At 38.0% G+C, this 19379-nt stretch overlaps 1 pseudogene; it reads left to right on the top strand.

The window, feature by feature from the left end:
* LOC121516979 overlaps positions 1-19379 on the top strand; it is a 125742-nt pseudogene that overhangs the window by 37753 nt on the left and 68610 nt on the right.

Raw genomic sequence — 19379 nt, 5'->3', positions numbered from 1 at the left:
CATGGAATCAACCAAAGCTTTACTTAGTGGGAGGATCAAGTACGGGACTTTTTCAGATTGAATGGTGATAACAATGTGGAGAATAGAGATGAAGTCAAAAGCTCATTTTGTTACTTTTAAGTAGAATTTAGGACTTAAAATATGTGCATTTATGAAGGCTTGCTATCATGCTTAAAGCTCCTGTGTGGATGAAATGCTGTCCTGTTGCTATCCTGATCTTGTTCTCTATATGCACAAAAAGCTTTGTATTATTTATATCGTCCTGCTTCTTTTAATAAACCCATCAACCTTTGTAAATCTCTAAATGTCTAACACATACCCTGCAGCAGTGTTGGTGTGCTTTAAAGGGGTTTGGATAAGTTGGGTTCTTTAAGGCACTCAGCAATTGTAGTGGCATTAGCCTTCAAAGATTTCAGTGTGCATAGTTTAGCAAGTTTTATGGAAAAAAAATAGCCAAAAGCTTATTGTTGGCTAAAATGCATGCTATTTGAAACATTTTTGAGCATCTTATTTGGCACTATTTTGGTATTGTTTGCTATATTACAAAACTGAAACTGTACTGCTCTGCGGTGCTGTAAAACCTAGCATCCTTTCGGGTGCCACATAGTGCTTTCCGTAAAGGGGCATCGCACACCAGTGTTAATTTTGACAGCTATGTTTGGTTTAGTCTGAAGGCCTTGGCACATAAAGGATGATGCAAATAAACAGCAATGAGTATGCAAATACTATGGAGATGAATTTTGACTGTCTATGCACATAAGGAGTGACACAAAATGACGCTGCTGGTGTGAAAGTTTACAGTGACTTGCTACATGCCCCCCCAAAAAAACAAAAAATGTGCAAATGATTTTTCCAAACAACACAAATTTGGTGTGCAACAGCCTTTAGTCTGAGTTAGGGATGCACAATATTATCAACATGATATCTGTATCCACAGATATTAGCTTTAAAGGTTAATATTTGTATCAGCAGATATGAACATTTCTGCCCATATTTACAGCATTTTAGTCAGGACCAACAGACCTACATCATCTAAAATCTTTTTATTTATCATTATCATTCCTTACAATTTAAAGGGTTTTTTTGAGGACTGAACTTTGTTAATTTGTTCATCCCCAAACTTTAAATTGTGTTTTTTAAGGAGGTAAGTTTTAGCTCTGAACGACATTTAGATAGCATTGGGTTTAAAATTGATTTGAAAATTTGCATAGCGTATACGGGTAAAAATACCTTGCATCCCTAGTCTTAGTTTACAGACTTTAAAAAAAACATTTAGTTTTGGTTGAATTTCTGTCATTTCTACCCTTAAAAGGAATGCACAATATTATCGGTACAATATCAGTGCTGGTGAATTTCAGCTGTAAATATTGGCTGTGCAAACAAGTAAATCAGTAATATGGACCAACAGCAGACCGTTGGCAAAAATCCAATATCATGGATCCCTTCTTAATAGTTTTAGTCTAGTTGTAGTTGATAAATGCTAAGAAACATTTTAGTACAGTTCTAGTCCATAAGATGTCCTTAAATTTTAGTCTTTACCTTTTATCTAATTTCCTGAATCTTGGTGCGTAATCATACCTTTGTGTTCTATGCTTTATATAAAACTTGGTTTCCTTCTTAAAGGCAGAAGAGCTACAGATTCATTCTACCTAACAACTTATGTCATGGATTTTGATGTCTGATGAAAACAAAACTATATTTTAGTCTCGCTTTAGTCTACCTGATGAAAACTAAACTTACACTTAGAGTTTTTTCCATTAAATATCTAGTTTTAATTAGTCTCAGTCTCATCTTTCTCACTGGAAAAAAGTAGTCAATGCACACTTTTCATCAGTGAAATCAACACTGATACATGCAAAATTCCCGAGACCAATGCTACTACTACAACTCAACTTCAACAAAGCAGAAATATCCCTTTAAAAATATCTCTATGTAAGCAGCCAGTCTTGTTGTTGCTGGTCTGGTTTACTTTTGTAGCTCATATAAAGGCATCAGTATATATTTCAGTCTGTTTCATAACTGATAAAAAACCTCCCCACTGGAGCTTTAAGCTCATTAGTTTTGTTATTCTTTGCCCATAATGTGGCTCAGAATAACAAAACTACAGCAATATAATCCAAGCACAGTCAGGCTTTGTTTCAGATGCTGCACTGTAAAGTTTAGACACATAATCATAGTTACGGGGAAATTATCATCATAAAAATCCTCTCTTGATTAAAATAAAATGTATGTAGGTGAACCTAGCACATGTTCTTAGTGAAGTAATGAGCTAAAGTAGTTTTTCTCTGTGTGTGAGTGTGTTTTCACTTTTGGATAGAGATAAATAAGAAGAGCATAATGAGCACTGGTTAAAGCACAACTCATACTGTAAAGCACACAAACACTTTTTCCCCTGCAGTGTGAAGTTGCCCCCTATAGCTGAAGCTAACAGATGGTGGAATCTATTTACATCCACTTAGGTGATGAGTTTCTATACTTAAGGTTATTCCACAGTTTTCTGCACTTGTGGAGACTTTGGTTTGAATGTATAACCAATGAGGGGCTTCACGCACTCTCTTTGTGTTTGATGACTTCAATACCTGCACAATTAAACACCTTACATGTGCTTTTCTTTAATTTGGCATTATTCCTTATTCTTCATGTTAATTCCAACCTTTTTCCAGGCTGTCAGTTTTGTGTGAAGTCCCACACTCTGCTCTCGAGCTCATGAAGTCTCTACAGATGTGTGACACCAGCAAAATACTCTAGGTGGCATTTTGGGTTACAGAGTGTAAAGCCTGTTGGATGCTTGGCAACTGGCCTGCAGTACTGGGAGAATCCAGACACCATGACCACAACAAGAGTAAACACCCTGTATCTGTATCCCCACACCACACATGCAAAAGCAGAGAAAAAGTCTGCCTGTACCTTTTTTTCCAGTGGTGTTATCCTACTATATCTGTAGTGAGCAGTCTGTCTGACAACCACATTAGCAGTTTGAGTCATTAATATTAACAATATAGAAATAATCAATCTTGTCGCTGATGACTTCTTTTCTTTGTTAGGTCATAAAGACGTATCACTTGTGTCTGTTTCTTAATCATCCCAAACTCTTCACAGAAGCAATGAAAAGTTGTTGTAACTGTGAATACCTTGTTAAATATCAGTGTTGATTCATAGCTCATGGAACAAGCGCTTGTACATTCTGGTCTTTTTCATATCAGAGACAGTGAGCATAATTGTGTAAATGTATTTAAGTATTGGAGCGAGCTGATTCAGCCTCTTTGGAATGGTTGATATTGTACTTAGGAAGAATATCGCCTGGGGCAATTCATTAGGAGTAAATAATTGAGAGGCTCAGATTGTGCTGCTAAGGTGAAATGCATGTTATTATTTTATGTAGTTTGTGTTCCTAGGGCTCTTCAGTTTAAGAATATTAAAAATGCACAAGCCCTTCCACAAATTACTCACTGGAAAGATTCACAATAGGCACTAATGACTTACCATCCATCTTCCATTGTTTTCCAGCTCTGTAAAAGTGTTTCAGAGCACCATTATCAATTCTATTACTGCTTTTGGAGATGTCCTTTTATTTTAAGATTGATGTTTTTGTACAATCATGCTTTTTGCAGTTTTATTCACTCTGTATGAGGTAATTAATGAACATCTGCTATTAAAATAAAATACTTTCCATTAGGGTTGTGCAGTTCGGACCAAAACCTTTGTCCCCATAATTTTTAGTTGAATGGCAATACACATTATACTTCATATACAACGCATACTAGTTCTACAGTCTGGATGAATGAGAACCTACACACACGATACACTGGATAGACCTTTACATTTTTATGTAAAGAAATAAGAAAAACAAAGTCAGTTCTAACACTAGCCCTGCTAAGCTGATGGATTGGTCAGATTTCCTAACTACCATCAGGCATATCCATCTCAAAAAGCTCCAGTATGAAACATTTTGCCTGGTCTTAGAATTGACAGACCAAGCATGATCTGCTAGCTCAGATGTAGCTATAGCAGTAGATTTTATCCAAACGGGGCAGTTTTTCCTGTTTTGGCTCCTGTCACATCCACCTTTGGCATAAGTTTGATTCCCCACCTGGTTCCACTAATAGTGAACATGACCATGACCTACCAGAAACATGAGCAAAGGAATACCAACAGTGATCACTGTACAACAGGCAACATCTTAACACATATAAATATATCTTAACATTTTACACAAGGGCATGATGGAAAAACTCCACCCCCAGATTTGAATTAACAGTGGGCAGAGCTTAGATCAATATACTATCACTGAATCGCTACAGAGTTGAATTAACAGTGAATGCATTAACACTGTCAAGTAACTCCAACACTAAAGGCCATTTAACTTAGAATAGAGTTAGAGTGAAACTTTGGGTTTTAAAATCAACTCTGAAAGGTTTTACACTGAGATCTCAACACTCTAGGTTTTGCTGTGTAGATTTTTCACAGACATAAAAGTTAAATTGACAATCACCAAGTAATCAATAAGCTGGTGAAGAAAAGAGCAGACTCAGCTCCACATGTGCAGCTCACGTAAAGTTACGCCTCCATGGTTAGTGGTTAATTAGCAAGAAATTGCTGTATTTTAGGGAAAACTTCAAAGAAGTGTGATTAAACAGACTAAATTTTATGTCAATAGTTGAGTGCTGTATTTCAAAATAATGGGTAAAAGCTGTTGAAATTCTGCTGTATATTTACAGCAACTGTTTACAATGTAGTTTACTTACTGGGGCTGCAAATGCTTACTGCATCACATGTTTTGTTGCTCTGATTTGCCCATCATGAATGTGAAAGACAGAATATTGTTCCAATCACCCTCTAAGGTTTTTTCAAAGGTTCTGCCCATCTCACACAGGAGTGGTTGTCCAGATGGATATAAATTACATCTCATTCATAGGTATAAGAAATACTTTGGCATGTTAGGATAATGTCACACTGGCACTTTTTTAAACATCCAGCTGCACCGTTTCCTCATGTGCATGAAAAATGACAGATAAATACAATACCTCTTTGTGAAATTTAAAAAAGGTTAAAATGCTCCCTAAATAAAATGGTAATCATCTCTTAGTTTAAACATTTCAAACAGATTATCTTGTGGTTTGCATGTTACTACAAGTGGTTCTTATTGCGAATAAATCATACTTAATATCAGACTAATATCTATTTGTCCTTTTTTCAGATCAGTTTATTTAGCAAAGCACTTACCAATGGCCAGATGAAGTTGGAAGGAACATGTAACAATATTTTAACATACTTACATGAAGTACATTGCTGTTCCCAAACTTTACACCCCCCTAAATTACAGCATCAGGGACTGAGCACCCCACACCATCCCTGGAGGTGGTTAAAGTGTATAATTTTGCACAAAGTATCATGGGCAAATTTACATTTTAGGGAGTTTTTGTACACATTACTGACATTTAAGCACATATCCCACTTGATAACTGTGGTTTTATTTGAAGTTTAACTCATTTTAGGGATGATTTTTACAGAAGTGGATAAACCACTTCAAACCATTTTAAGCTTATCTTTTTATCTCTAAAAATATAAAGAGACCCCACTTTAGGAACTACTGCTGTAAATAATGTCCTTTATTTCATTTTAAAATGTACAAAAAAATGTTAGTAACTTTATATTTCCCAGCCCAACATTTCAGTTGTAAAATAAATGGTCTCTGAGTCATGTTTTAAAAAATTTGCATCTTAGTTTTCAGTGTCTGTCTTTTAAGAATTTATGTGAGAGGTATAAAGGAGCTGTTAACAATGCATGCATTAGTTCGGCATATACATAGGTTAAACACCAGCGGTCTTTGGATCTCATTGGTAAAACAATAAATCTTCCTCATGTCAGCGTTGAGCGCACCTGCTACTGCTTATGTGACCTTAGATACACTCTTGCAAATGGCATTTGTTTCCAATAGTTTGCATTCTATTCAGTTTTTATCAGCAGAAAACTTTTCTGAACCTTTTCCACGAACCCCCTGCTTTTTTGTGCTTTCTTTATGTTTTATATGTGTGTATGTGTCCTTCAACCTGTATCTGATAAAGTTCTCACCTTTATATGTTGGTTTTCCGGTGATGCAACTTAAAGGCCACTGAGGTTTTCTTTAAGATCTTTTACACCCACACATCACCACGTGACAACCAAGAAAGAGGGGATCATCTGAAGGCCTGCTCACAGGTTTGTATGTGGACTATAATAGCATGGTGTGTTTAGTGCGTGGTCTGTGGTCTGGGTACAAGACGTGTTTGTCTCTAACAAGTCAACGGTTGTTCACGGTTGATCATTGTTTGGTAAGACTCTAACGCTTGTGGTTGGACAGTTTGTCTCCTGAGCAGGGTGACTCTTGGTGAGAAAGTGAAACTTTCCATCCTTCAAATGGTCATTTAGTCTATCTTTGGGTGAGAATGAAATGTTTAATTCACTTTTAGCTTCCATTAGAAGATGAACCGTGAATCATTCCTTAATATCCATTGATGCCACCTGATGGTGAAAAGATCATTTTAGCTGATATAAAGAGAACCTTCAAATTATAAGGATTTTTTTTGCAGACTCTAAATTTAAGTTGAACTTTGCTCTATTAGAGGTTGAGCATCATATTTATAACATACATTGTACTAATAGGTTTATATTCCACTGATAACTATGCTGTACATATGCACATAGAGACATGGGCTGTGTCCGAAATCACACCCTGTATATTGCACTATACAGTGAATACGCCATTTTGTAGGGGTGTCCGAATTCTGAGTGAGCATTGTTATTCACTTTATAGTGCACTCATTTTATCCCACAATGCATTTTGAAAAGTAGTGAACAACTGATGCTCATTAGCCCAGCAATATTTACCATCATGCATCGCAGCTGCTGCTCTCAAACATGACGGACAAATGAGAGGAGCACAGGCACACATATAAAAACTTTATTTAATACTTCTTTGTTTGTTGGTTTTAGCCAAATCTGTAAGAAAATGTTAAGGATTTAAAACGGAGTAACTCTGAGGATTACAAGACATGAGACCATTATATTTACGCAAAAATAAGTTACATTACACACAAAAATGTACAATATTTTGCCACTAAAGAAACAAACTTTTTTATCGATCAGTATTTTTATTTTTTGTGTATTTTTATTTTCGTTGTCATCGAAATCTACAAGCTGTTGTTGCTAAACGTTTTAATTGTGAGATGGCGATGACGCCAATGCTCGCGGCCGGAGTAGTGTACGAAATCATTTTTGTGTTTTGCAGTTGAGTCTATTATATATTCCACTATATGCAGCTCACTATATAGTGAATAGGAAGTAGGGAATGAGTGAGTGGTTTCAGACACAGCCAGTGTAAATCTACTCGCTGTTCACTGGTACTTATTTGGTCTCTAGATCCTTGGTTCTCTGCCAGCGTTCTGCCATGTTGTCTTGTAGGAGTTTGTGTGCATGCTTGTCAGCATGTGTAAGGGAGATCGGAGGTGGGCATGGAGAGGAGGCGTGATCAGGGTGGAGGGAATGTAGGCTCATTAACCTCCATTCTTCCCCTAGCACGGTGCTGCATAGATTCACTGTGTAAGTCTCATGTCATTACTCCTCCCCCTGCACACGTGTGCCGGGTATGAGGGGAAGTGCAGAGCAACCGAGTAAAGGGGAGAAGGAGGGAAAGGTTCACCAGGGAGGGGGGCCACTTGACATGTTCCTTTACAAATGCCCTGCTTGTATCTCACAAACTAAAGCCCCGCCGTCTCGTTTCCTTCCCCTACTTTTGTCTTCTCTGTCTCTTCTCTTTCTCTCCTTGCTGTCTTTCTCTCTGAACACAGGCCCGGTACAGTGTGGCTGAGCGAGGGGTTAGGCTTCACACTGCTGCCCCCCCAGGCATCAATCCAGCTAGGAAAAGACTGCCCACTGCTGTGGTGAGATACAGTAGCTAAGCCTCCAATTTATGACACCTGCTCTCTTTGTGTTTGCCAATTGATTAAGAAAGGTGTACCTCTTGGTACATAGCTGGGCCGATGGCATTGTGGAGGCTTCTCTCTGACATGTACTGTTTTCATAAGAGTGCTTGCTTTAACTGAAAAAAATATCCTCATATACAAAAGCACATATATCTTATGAGAAAACTCCTTATTTTATTCTCAAACCAAAGAAAGTTAAGATTTACATATTTGCATGTAGAAACAGCCACACTTACCAGAATTTGCAGATAGGAGTAAGGAGTTGTTCTTTGAGCATGGCCACATTTCTGTGAAACTTAGCACAGGTGCTAAATACGCCTTTATGGTTTTCACAGTTTGGTTCGGTTGTGCAAGCATTTGTATTGAAAATACATTCTAAATCTGAAAGTCTTTGACATCTTTAGAGTGGTTCTTGAACTACTTTTGGAAGCAGAATTGACGATAAAAAACACTGAAGTGCCCAATATATGTACATCATAGAGCCTTCTTCTGCTTGTCTAAACAAATACAATTTCATAGTTACTTCCTGTTAATTTCATGTGTTTAGTTTCCCCTTTACCAGGCCTGCCCACAGGATTCTCTGGACCCATGAAAAACCCAGTGAATGGGTGCTCCCCAGATGTGATTTATTGATGATGTAAATGTGTGATGGATCAGTAGCATTGGTGCTAGCCTCTGGGCAAATGTTTACTTAATTTTGGAGCTAGTGTTAAAAGTTACTTATTCATGCCACTTTTAGACACAATTTCATCACTGTTTCATCACCAAGTTTTGACCCATTTTTAACCCTTACAACCAAAATTTGCCTTTTTAACCTATTTTTCCTATCTTTTGACTAAGGCTGTTACTGGTTTTGTAATTTTTTTTGCCACTTCTAAACCATTTTTGCTACTTGTATCACATTTTGGTCTCTTTGAACTAATTTGACCACTTTTTAAATGCCTTTCACATTTCTTCCCACCAATTTTTACCACTTTTTGCCTTTCTCTGACCATTTTTGCCACTTTTATACCATTTTGGTCTCTTAAAAAACAGTTTTGACCACTTTTTAACAGATTTTCAAGCTTTTTTCTGCACATTTTTACCTCCTTTTCCTTTTTTTTTTTTTTTTTAAGATTTATTTTTGCCTTTATTTGATAGGACAGTGGATGGAGTCGGAAACAGGGAAGAGAGCAGGGAGAGACATGCAGGAAATAGTGCCACGGGCCGAATTCAAACCCAGGTTGCCTACGTACATGGTGCGCACCTTAACCACTCGACTACCGGCGCGCCTCCTTTTCCTTTTCTTAGACCATTTTTGACACTTACTGCTTTTCACCAATTCCTACTCTTGTTTTGTTTTTCTTAGCCCTTTTTACTGTTTGATTCAGTTTTTGTCCTTTTTATTTCATTTTACCACTAGAAACCCAATTTGCCTCTCTTAGCACTTTTTCCACAGATTTTTGCTACTTTTAGCTAATTTTTGCCCATTTTTAGCTGTTTTTTGCCTCTTTTCAGAATTATTTAGGTGATTTTCCTTTAAAGTTATTTAATTTCCTTCTACTTTATTATCTGACATCCCGACATTTGTGCACATCATAGCTTGGCTCTGAAGTCTGACATTATTTTCCTAAAGGTTTAGTTCAATGTGCCCATTTATATTATAAACATTTCCAAAAAAAGGTAAATCTGTTTTGAGAATAGGGGTTTTTATTAACCCTCGGTCCCTACTATGTCCATTTTGAGGACATTCAAATTTGGCCGAAGTTATTATTTTTCTTAATATTAAAAAAAAATAAAAAATGAAAACCGTGTCACCCATAGAACGCCTGTGACGCGAAATAGCTACATCCAGCCTTGTTTGTCCGAAATCGGACACATAGACTTCCATTAAAAACACGTTTTTTGACTGTATGTCTAGAACACCAAAACAACTTTTAGCACCCATTTTTTTGCAGTCAGTCGATCACCAGGGATCTAAATTTTATCATTAAACAGTGATCCAGCAGATAGTGCAGTGCACCATTTTAACCCTTTCAGCAGCACAGACATGGGTTTCCTTCCATGCGCTCAGAGTGTTTGGAATTAAATGAACCGATTCATGCCACTAGATATGGATGTCAGAGAGTGGGCTAGATGTGTAAGGAAAAGTTTGTGTGCTCCTACGTGTGTGATCGGATGCGAATCTGCGTGTATGTTTACAAGCGGACAATGCCGTAAATGAAGTGTTTACATTAGGGTATATTACCTGTGAATTCTGCAGCCTGGGACTAAGAAAAAGGGACATTTGGACAATTTCAACTTTGCCCTCATAGCAAGTGGATTTACATGCATGAGGATGCACGGGTCCTTTCGATCAATAGGTAAGACTATATCATATTTCAAAGATGCAGTACATTTATATCTGCGCGTAATTGGCATATCTGTGGTCACATTTTGGTTAGAGGTGGAAATGTGCGTGTTCGTGGTTCATATCCTACATATATCCTCTGATTCTTTATGCCTGTACATAAAATAAACCTAATATGACCAAATGCATTCAATCGTATTAGATTTGGTAGAGGAGGAAGCGCAAGAAAAGGAGGATAAAACTGGCGTGTTTTACGCAGGGATGGACTCATCTGTTTAGCATGGACGAATCCAAGTCATAAGCATAGTGTACAATCAGTGGCATAAAAAGGGTGTAACATTGAATTAATTTTTTTTTTTTTTTCAGTAGTCAGGGTTGAAGTTGTTGAAGAGATCTGAAGCAGTGAAAGTTTTTAAAAAAGTTGAAAAATGAGTATTTTATTAACACCTTTCTGCATGTCCGTTTTCAGGACAAACAAGGGTGGATGTAGCTAAAATATGGCATTCGGCACTACAGAAAAAATTTCAGTGCATCAAAATCAGTTTTACTACTCATCATTGGCATGGCCCAGACTCTATTTACTGAAAAAAAGATTTTTTTTCTAGATCATTTTATATGGGAATTATGGTGTTTTTGTGTTTTTTTTACCATAAAAAATAGCAGTGACATGGTGTACAATAACTGGCATAAAAAGCGTGTAACATTGAATTTAAAAAAAAAATGTTTTTTTAAGTGGTCAGGGTTGAAGTTGTTGAAGAGATTTGAAGCAATGAAAGTAAAAAAAAAGGTTGAAAAATGATTATTTTATTAGCACCTTTCTGCATGTCCATTTTCAGGACAAACAAGGACAGATGTAGATAAAAATTACAAGGGACCGAGGGTTAAGAAAAGGCTATACTGTATTACGGCATAAATAAAAAAATAAAATCCACTTTTGGTTGGTTAAAAATGTTTTTTGTTCAAGGTTATCACAGGTAAAATTCACAGTAGACCCCAATTTTTCGACCTCCATGGGCCCCTTAATAGGCCAGCCCCAGAAAGCTCTCCCTTTTTTCCTCCTTATGGACGGCCTTGCCCTTTACCTCCTGATAGTATTTTTCTGCAAAATGTGGCAATCCTTACTTTAAATTGAACTGTCAAACTTAAATTTTTATGTTTTAAATCTGTGATTGTTGTACAACTCCTCCAAACATTTTCTACAAGCAAGTTGCATACTGTAACTTTATTATTATTCATAGCAGTTTTTCAATTTAAACACTTTCTTCCCACCTATTGTAACTGTAAAATCATGCTGCCAGTACAGCCCTGGCTATGCTGAGAAGAAGAATACCCCAGTAGAAATAAGCTGATGGGTCTCCCATGCTCGTAATGATTTATTTTAGTCACTGCCAAAACAGCCAGACTCCAACCAAACCTTTTTTTCCTGCTCTTTGCTCTTTTCTTATTCATTCTGTGCACAGGCAAGAGAGAGCAGTAGATTGCAGTAAGATAACCAATTAAATGCTGGAGGAAACCTGACTTTTTTTTCCCCAGCTACAGTTATCTGATGTTGCGGTGAACAGAGGCAAAGGGCTGGGGTAATGTGACATTCACTCTGCCCTTTATCGTCTCTCATCACTGTTTACCCCAGTCGGTTAAAAGTGGCTCGTGCTCTGCAACCTCTCCTGCTGCCAGAGAAACCTCACTGACAAATACAAACTCTTTCTATCACATTTTATACACAAAACACATCAAATACACTCATATAGTCACAAATGTTCTCACATGAGACTAGAGAGTATAAGTGCCAGGTGCACCTGTAGGAAAACTTCTTTCCTGGTTGTGGCTGTGATGTTAAGAATAGCACAACTGTCCCCCTGGGGGCTAGCTGCTAACTGCATGTGACGCTACAGTGCTTGATGCTAAAAAGGTGTTTCCCAGTAATGGTTAGCAGGCAGCACGTTGAAGGCCACCGCGGCAGGATGAGGGAGGTTGTGTGGCTGGCACTTTGGTGTGACAATTTTTGTTTGTTATACCTTTGCACACACATACATACACACTCTGTGTTTATGACCTCTTTTGCATACTGCTCTAGTTACTGCACAGACAGCCACTTATACTGATGATGCTCAATCAAGCTATATGTCACGGTTCATCTAACAAGCCCTATAGGCAGAGAAACTGTGACCAAAAGCAGCACCTGGAGAGATTTTACACAAGCATGTATGTCACTGTTGAACTGGAACCTGTTATGATGGATTCTTTTCTAATCTGTGGCTGCACAGCCAGGCTAAAATCATACCACAGAAGTACTTTTAGTATGTTTATTTGACAAAAATTGTCTGCAGCCAACTGCTCATGCAGACATCCTGCAGATGTAGGTATTATAAGCCTTTATTTAGAGTGATGTTTTCATGCCACATTATTAACACTAGAACCACCATCAGGTAAAATTAACTCAAGGCTGTTTATCAGTTGTGTCTAACTTTTAATTTAAAGAAATAAAATCAGTCTTTGACTTTACCTAAAAGTTTGTGGTGTAGCACCAGGTGTTCAAAATTGTTTAAATAAATCCAGGTTTTAAAAACCTCGAACCCCATAACCCCCTCTCTCTGTGTCCCTCTGTGTGTCTTAAAGGTACATCACACAATTTCAACTGTTCAGGTTTTTAGTACAAGTGTTGACATATTTATGCCTTAAACAAAAACAAAATCTTTGCAACTAAAGAAGTTATTGATAGAAACAATGCAACGTCACTTCCCTCTTTCCAGAGTGACCATGCCCCCATTTGGGTGAAAACAAGCTCAGTGTTTGAATGGCGGTAGATTGGGAAACACAGGTAGCAAAGTGATTAAACGCTGTTACGTTATGTTTCGAGCATCAGCTAATTTAAAAGTCATAATTTATCACATGGCATTTTATCCTTAATTGACAAAGGAGAGTAAAAGAAGAGCTCTGTGTCTTTGGGATGAAACTAGAGAGGATTACAGTGGTCTAATGTGGGACCATTTCTGTGCTTCTATTGACTTTAAGCAAGCAATCGCTCTGTAACACCAGGAGCTGTAGTCTGCTTGCCTTTAAACAGATTTTTCACACATTTACCATTGTATTAGTGACATTTAAAGAGTTGAGAATCAACTCATTTAACAAGGTTAAATAAATACAGGCATACTGTACATAAGGTCACATGATGTCCAGTTTGACTGAGAGTCTGAACAGACACTCGTATATACCTAAAAGGCCAATCACTATTGGCTCAGTCTTTCCCGTTCACCACCACTTATTCTGATGAAACATTTTCACCTAGAAAAGGACGAGGCAAGCATGGGTACCCAGATGGGTTGATGCTGTTAATTGTAAACACAAAAAGAGTCATTTTATGCTGCCATTTCACAACAAAACCTTAGATTAATGCAGGTTCTGAGCATGATAGTTGTAATTTCTTGAAAAGATCACTTTATTGAAATACTTTGATGACTTATCAAGTTGAGACAGGAAAATAAAACAAGTGAAAGTCTCTGAATTATTTAAGTTATTGACCTGAAATTGCCAATTATAGGGTGTAAGGTATCACGCCTCTGTCACATTTCAGTTTTTATCCTCCTGTGAACTCACTAACTCATAGTGAACTTGACACAGTGGAAACAAAACCTTATTTAGCACCCCCAACCTGGCCTCAATCCACACACTCCTCAACACACAAACGCACACACAACATTCATGCCTTTCTCCTCAATCTGCCCTCACATCTCTGCTGTTGATTGTCGGTTCTGTTTTGTGGTTGTTCCAGTGCAACAGAAAGTTGATGAATGAGAGCTTCAGCTTGGCTTTTTTTTATTTTTACCCATCAGAAGGTACAGGTGGAGCCGGAAGCGGTTGGAGCCTGTTTTCTTTTCTTTTTCTTTTCTTTTTTTTTTTGCCTTTTTTTTCTGTCTTTTGTGATATGACTTATATTTTCCCAAGCTGTTTCTTAAGGGGAGGTTCGCCTGTTGTTTCTATGTAGAGTTGATTAGCTTTTTACACACAGCTGACCTGTAGTCACTGGACATGAGCTAAGGCATCACATCATTCAGAATACAACTAAAGAATAATGCAGAGAGCCTTTGGAAACTCCACAATGCTGCTGAGATTTAAATCTTTAAACTAAATTTTCTTGGTCGGCACAAGGCCAGCAAATTCCATAAAAATCCCTTTTTGGGAAAAGCTGAGCTGCTTCATGTTTCTTGCTAGTATCTGATCATAACATCTCTCCAGCCTGCTGACCGATGCTCTCTGTGTCCAGACAAACATGGGCCTTAGTTTTGCATATGAAAATGAGCTATGCAGCTGATACAGGTGAGGGCACATCAAACGCTGCTGTTGTGGTGGAGGTGGATGTGACCCTGCTGCTGCTGCAGCTCAGTGTGTGTGTGTGTGTGAAGTGTGTGCAGGATCAAACTCTCACACCCAGGAAGAGGCCCTGTTTCCCTTATCTAACGACAACAGAGCATGTGTCGCCATGGCCACAGGCTGTGCTTTTTATGGGCTTTGTGTGCATGAATGTGTGTTTGCGTGTGTGTTTGTGTATATGTGTGCCATATTCATTGTTTGCCCATGTTCATTGTTTGCTTGGGGTGTGGTGCAACACTAGAATTGTTACTTTAGTCTGTCCTCTCTCTCTCTTTCTACTAGACTCTTCTGTATTTCTGTCTTTCTTTCCTTCTTTCTTTTCTGTCTTTTTCTTCCCATTACATTGAGTCACTTGCTTCTGCTTTAATTCTCTGCATAACTCTGTTTTGAACATATTTGCACACAAGTCAGTCCGTCTGTCTGTCTGTCTGTCTGTCTGTCTGTCTTATCCCCTCATCCATCTTTGAACCACTGGTGACAAGTTGAGCAACATCAAAATTCAGTGGCACATTGTCTCAGGTTGGGGTTCTTCAGGTCTCTCCTACAGCTTAATTGAACAGAGGACGAGGGAGAGAGAGAGAGAGAGAGAGAGAGAGAGAGAGAGAGAGCGAGAGATGTAAAAAGAGAAATAAAGAGAGGAGGGGGGAGATGAGGAAGAAGGGTGCTCAAACAGGCATACATATTGCATGAGCCCCCCCCGCCCCCCATCATCACCACCTCCACCACCACACCCCTTTCTTCACAGAATGGCTGTGTACTGTTCTGGGCTTATTAATTCCGCTCGGTGAGAGAATTATTTTTAGAGAGTTGGTATACTGGAGAAGGCTTTTAAAGTCACAGGTATAAAACATTCTGCTTATAGTTTCTTTTTTTATATGAGTGTACAAGTTCTAAAAGTTTGTTGCTTTACTTAAGTGTGATACTGTATGTTATATTTTTGTTTGTTTCACTTTTTTGCCAGTGATTCTATGGTCTTCTTGAAAATAAGAAACTCAACTCTACTACATCTTGTAATATAAATATCTTACTTTACAAACAGCAAAACAATATATGACATGATCATTTGTGAAGTAGTTGAAAATGTAATATATGTATCTGTTATGTTTAATTCACTGTATATTATGTTGGCCCCTGTGAGGAGTATATATCTGGTTAAAAAATACTCTGAAAGATTACCAGTGTGTCTATAAGACCTGTAGAAGTGAACGAAACAATCAGCACCTGACTGACTATTTCTTTATATTGATTTTTAATGGTTATCAGTGCTGTCATGGGGTAGATGTAAGGTATATCACAGCTTTTTGCATCTTAGTTATAAAAGGCTAGGTTAAACTTTTTGTGTGAAAACTATACCTATATATGCATAGGACAAAATCAGCAAAGAGTTAAAGGAACAAAATGCTGAATTTTCACGCTGAAATGTCTCAACTTTAGGCCTGTAGTCAACCAAAGAAAAACTTGGTCTGCCAAAATTTCACCCACTAATCTACTGGTCAATCAGGTTTAAAAAAAAAAAAAAAAAAAACTTCACTTTAACTCAAAATCAGTTTAATCCCTGACATGTAGTCTAAATTATCTTATGAATTAACATAACAAGCTTTATAAAGATTTATTGACAATTTTTAACCTCAAAATAACAGCTGACTCAGAAACAATCAGCTGGAACCTCACTTTATCATATAATTTCAGTGATCACAGCATGATAACTATTTAGCATCATATAGTCTATAAAATATCCTAAGCTCATTGTTGCCTTTATTCATAAAGATAATTGGTAACAGGACCTCTTGTTCCAGCCCGCTCTGTGCTTACAGTATATCAGACAGCGTAGTTTAATAACAGAGGCAAAGTGACAAAAAAGTCTTCTGCTCTTGACTTGACCAGAAGACATCACTTTTTCTGTCTTTTACTCTCTATCTGTCTGAAACAGATGTTATGCTGCCATGCACATTTTAATGAGATGATAAAGGGACTTAATCCTTGTGTTTGCTAAATGGAGAATAAAAAAGGCTTCAGGAGGTGATGCTTTGACAGCGGGCGCAGAGCCATTTTAGAAGTAAGAATGTGAACAATGGCTTGCTTTAGCTTAATAGTTTTAGCTAAAGCTAATGAAGCTACACTAGCCACATAGTTAATGTTACTAATTCAGCCAGTGAAGCAACATTATCTTTAGCTTTAGCCACATGAGCTTGAACTAGCATAGCTAATGCTCACATAACTGTGTTAGCTACATAGGTAACGTAACTCCATACCAAGCATAGCTATAGCTAACAGAGCTAAAGTTCCTAATGTAAGTTAAGTAGCTACATAAGGTAAGCTTTAGCTACATTTTCTAAGCAGCTGTTAGCCTTGTAGCTAACTTAGCTTTGTTAACTTTAGCCTATGCTACATTAGATGCATTATGGAGTTTCATGGAAGACAAGCTTTTTCCTGTAAGCAGACTATTTAGTTGTCTTTATAAAATCTTCTTTTAGGGTTTGTGGGTCAGGTTTTAGATTTTTTACCTTTGTTATCTTAATCCCTACTCTAACCCTTACCCTTACCCTAGCTGGAAGTGTAATCCAATTTTAATTTGACAGTTTTAGCATGTATTTGCATTCTGACAGAGGCTGCTTCTCACCTTAGTAGTCTGCAAGAGAGGGTGTCTGAGAGCTGCAGTTTGCAGCCAGAGTGTCTTGGGAATTCCTTTGTGGAGCTTTAATATCAACGCTTCAGCCTTGTAGTAGGAAAGTCATGATGCCACTTGTCAAGGTACAATTCAATTCTGCAACTGTACCTGCTATGAAGTGAAAAGAACAAAGTGGCATAAAACTGAATTTGTTACACTCCTGGAATTTGTGTCACAGCCCAGTTCTTGACTATGTGTCCATAGCTGGTTTCCAGTACCTTTGGATCCCTTTAAAGCATGAGTGTACCTGAATTCAAGTTGAGCTTCTCGTGTTCTGAGATTTCTAAAACAGGTTGGTTGGGTATGTGTGTTGCAGATCACTAAATCCAGTAATGTGAGTCTTACATATTAAAAAATAATTGCTTCTTTTCCTTCAGAATGATTTTTTTTCATCATTACAGCTTCATTTTTCTCTCTAATGACTGGACAGTCGTTGCATTAAACAGGCACACAAGCGCTTCATCTTAGTCCCGCCCCTCCACAAACAGATGTTTCCTTGAAGGCTTTATGAGGAGCTTATATGAACTGTCCATCAATCAAAAACAATCTTCAATGAACTCTGTAATTTTGCCTCCGATCCTGCCATCAACCATCTCACTGGTGCAATCCAAGATGAAAAGATCCCAGCATTGTATTGCACCATTAGCACTGTGTAAATATTACATGTTTTCCCTGGATATGCTAGTTAGCATTACTTCCACCTTGTGGCTTCATTATTTTTGAAATGCTCAGCTTTGTCGATTGAGAGGCATGACCTAGTTCTGCAACTCTCTCTCTCTGTCTTTACTTTCTCGCTCTCCTTCCTCATTTACTGATTCTCCATGTCTTTGTCATCCTCTCTCCATTACTCCACCTCATTTTCTCCTCACACTGAATTTGTCTTCTTTCTTTGTCATTTATTCATTGTCTTTCTCCATTTACTGCCTCAACATCGCCTTCATCCCTGGAGTCTGTCTCTCTCTTACTCTCATCCTCCTTCTCTCTCATGTATGTGTTCTTTATTTCTCAATTTGTCTCCCCTCCACATCTTATTATTATTTCTTTCTTTTCTTACATCCCTCTCTTTCTCTCTTCCCTTACTCCTCCCAACCTCTCCATCCCTCTTCCCCATGTTTTTATTCCTCTCTTCCAGCACCACGTGTGTCACAGAGGGAAACATCGCGAGCAGTGGTCCCCGCTGAACAATTACCATGCAAAGCAATCCAAATAGAGATGTTTGCCGAAAACAACATGTGTGTAATTACTGCTTAATGAGGCCCTTGTCTCAGGCAGAATGCCCAATTAGACTGCCGATGAGAAAGCGATGCCAAGGCCCCGCTGAAGAAAACGAGGGAAAGAGGGGTGGGGATGGAGAAGTAGAGAGAGAGAGGTGGGGAGTATAAGAGCATAGGAAACAGAAAAAAGGGAGACATAAAGCAGCTGGAGGAAAAATAGAGAAGACGAATACAGCTAAAGCAAAGGGGAGTAGAAATAGAAAGATGGAGAGAATGAAAGAAGAGAGCAAGAGGGAGAAAGTGAAGAGAGGAGGAAGTAAAGAGAAAAGAGAGGATGATTTCAGCAGTAAATGTGGAGTAATGGCTGAGCTGATAGCATTGAGCTGAGGATAAATTGGCATTTTAAGTGGGAGAGCGAGGCAGTGCAAAGGAGAGCTTCAAAAGAGAGAGAGAAGAGCAGGGGGAAACAGCTTTACATCGCAATATATGGGCAGCCATGTTGCAGCACAAAATGGCTGACCTTTCAAGGCCTTTATGGTGAATATTATATTACAAGTGTAATCGGTGTAAGTAGGCCTTTTTGTTTCTTCCTTTAGAGCTGGAGGAAACAAACAAAAAGCTTTGTAACCAAAGATTTCTGGTAGCGATGTGTGTTAAAGTACAAGATTTACTGTTTTCTGTGTTAAAAATGTAAAAAAGTTGAGAAAAAACCCTCTTTATGTGAGAATAAACATCATAAAACTATACCATACCATACATACCATATCGTATTATACATACCATACCATTCCATATCATACATATCGTATGATACAATTTGTCTTGGACCCAGTGACACA

This window comes from Cheilinus undulatus, linkage group 11 (genome assembly GCF_018320785.1).
Source record: "Cheilinus undulatus linkage group 11, ASM1832078v1, whole genome shotgun sequence".
Classification (NCBI taxonomy): Eukaryota; Metazoa; Chordata; class Actinopteri; order Labriformes; family Labridae; genus Cheilinus; species Cheilinus undulatus.
Note: the sequence above shows the minus strand (reverse complement) of the source record. Positions and strands in the feature narration are given on the sequence as shown.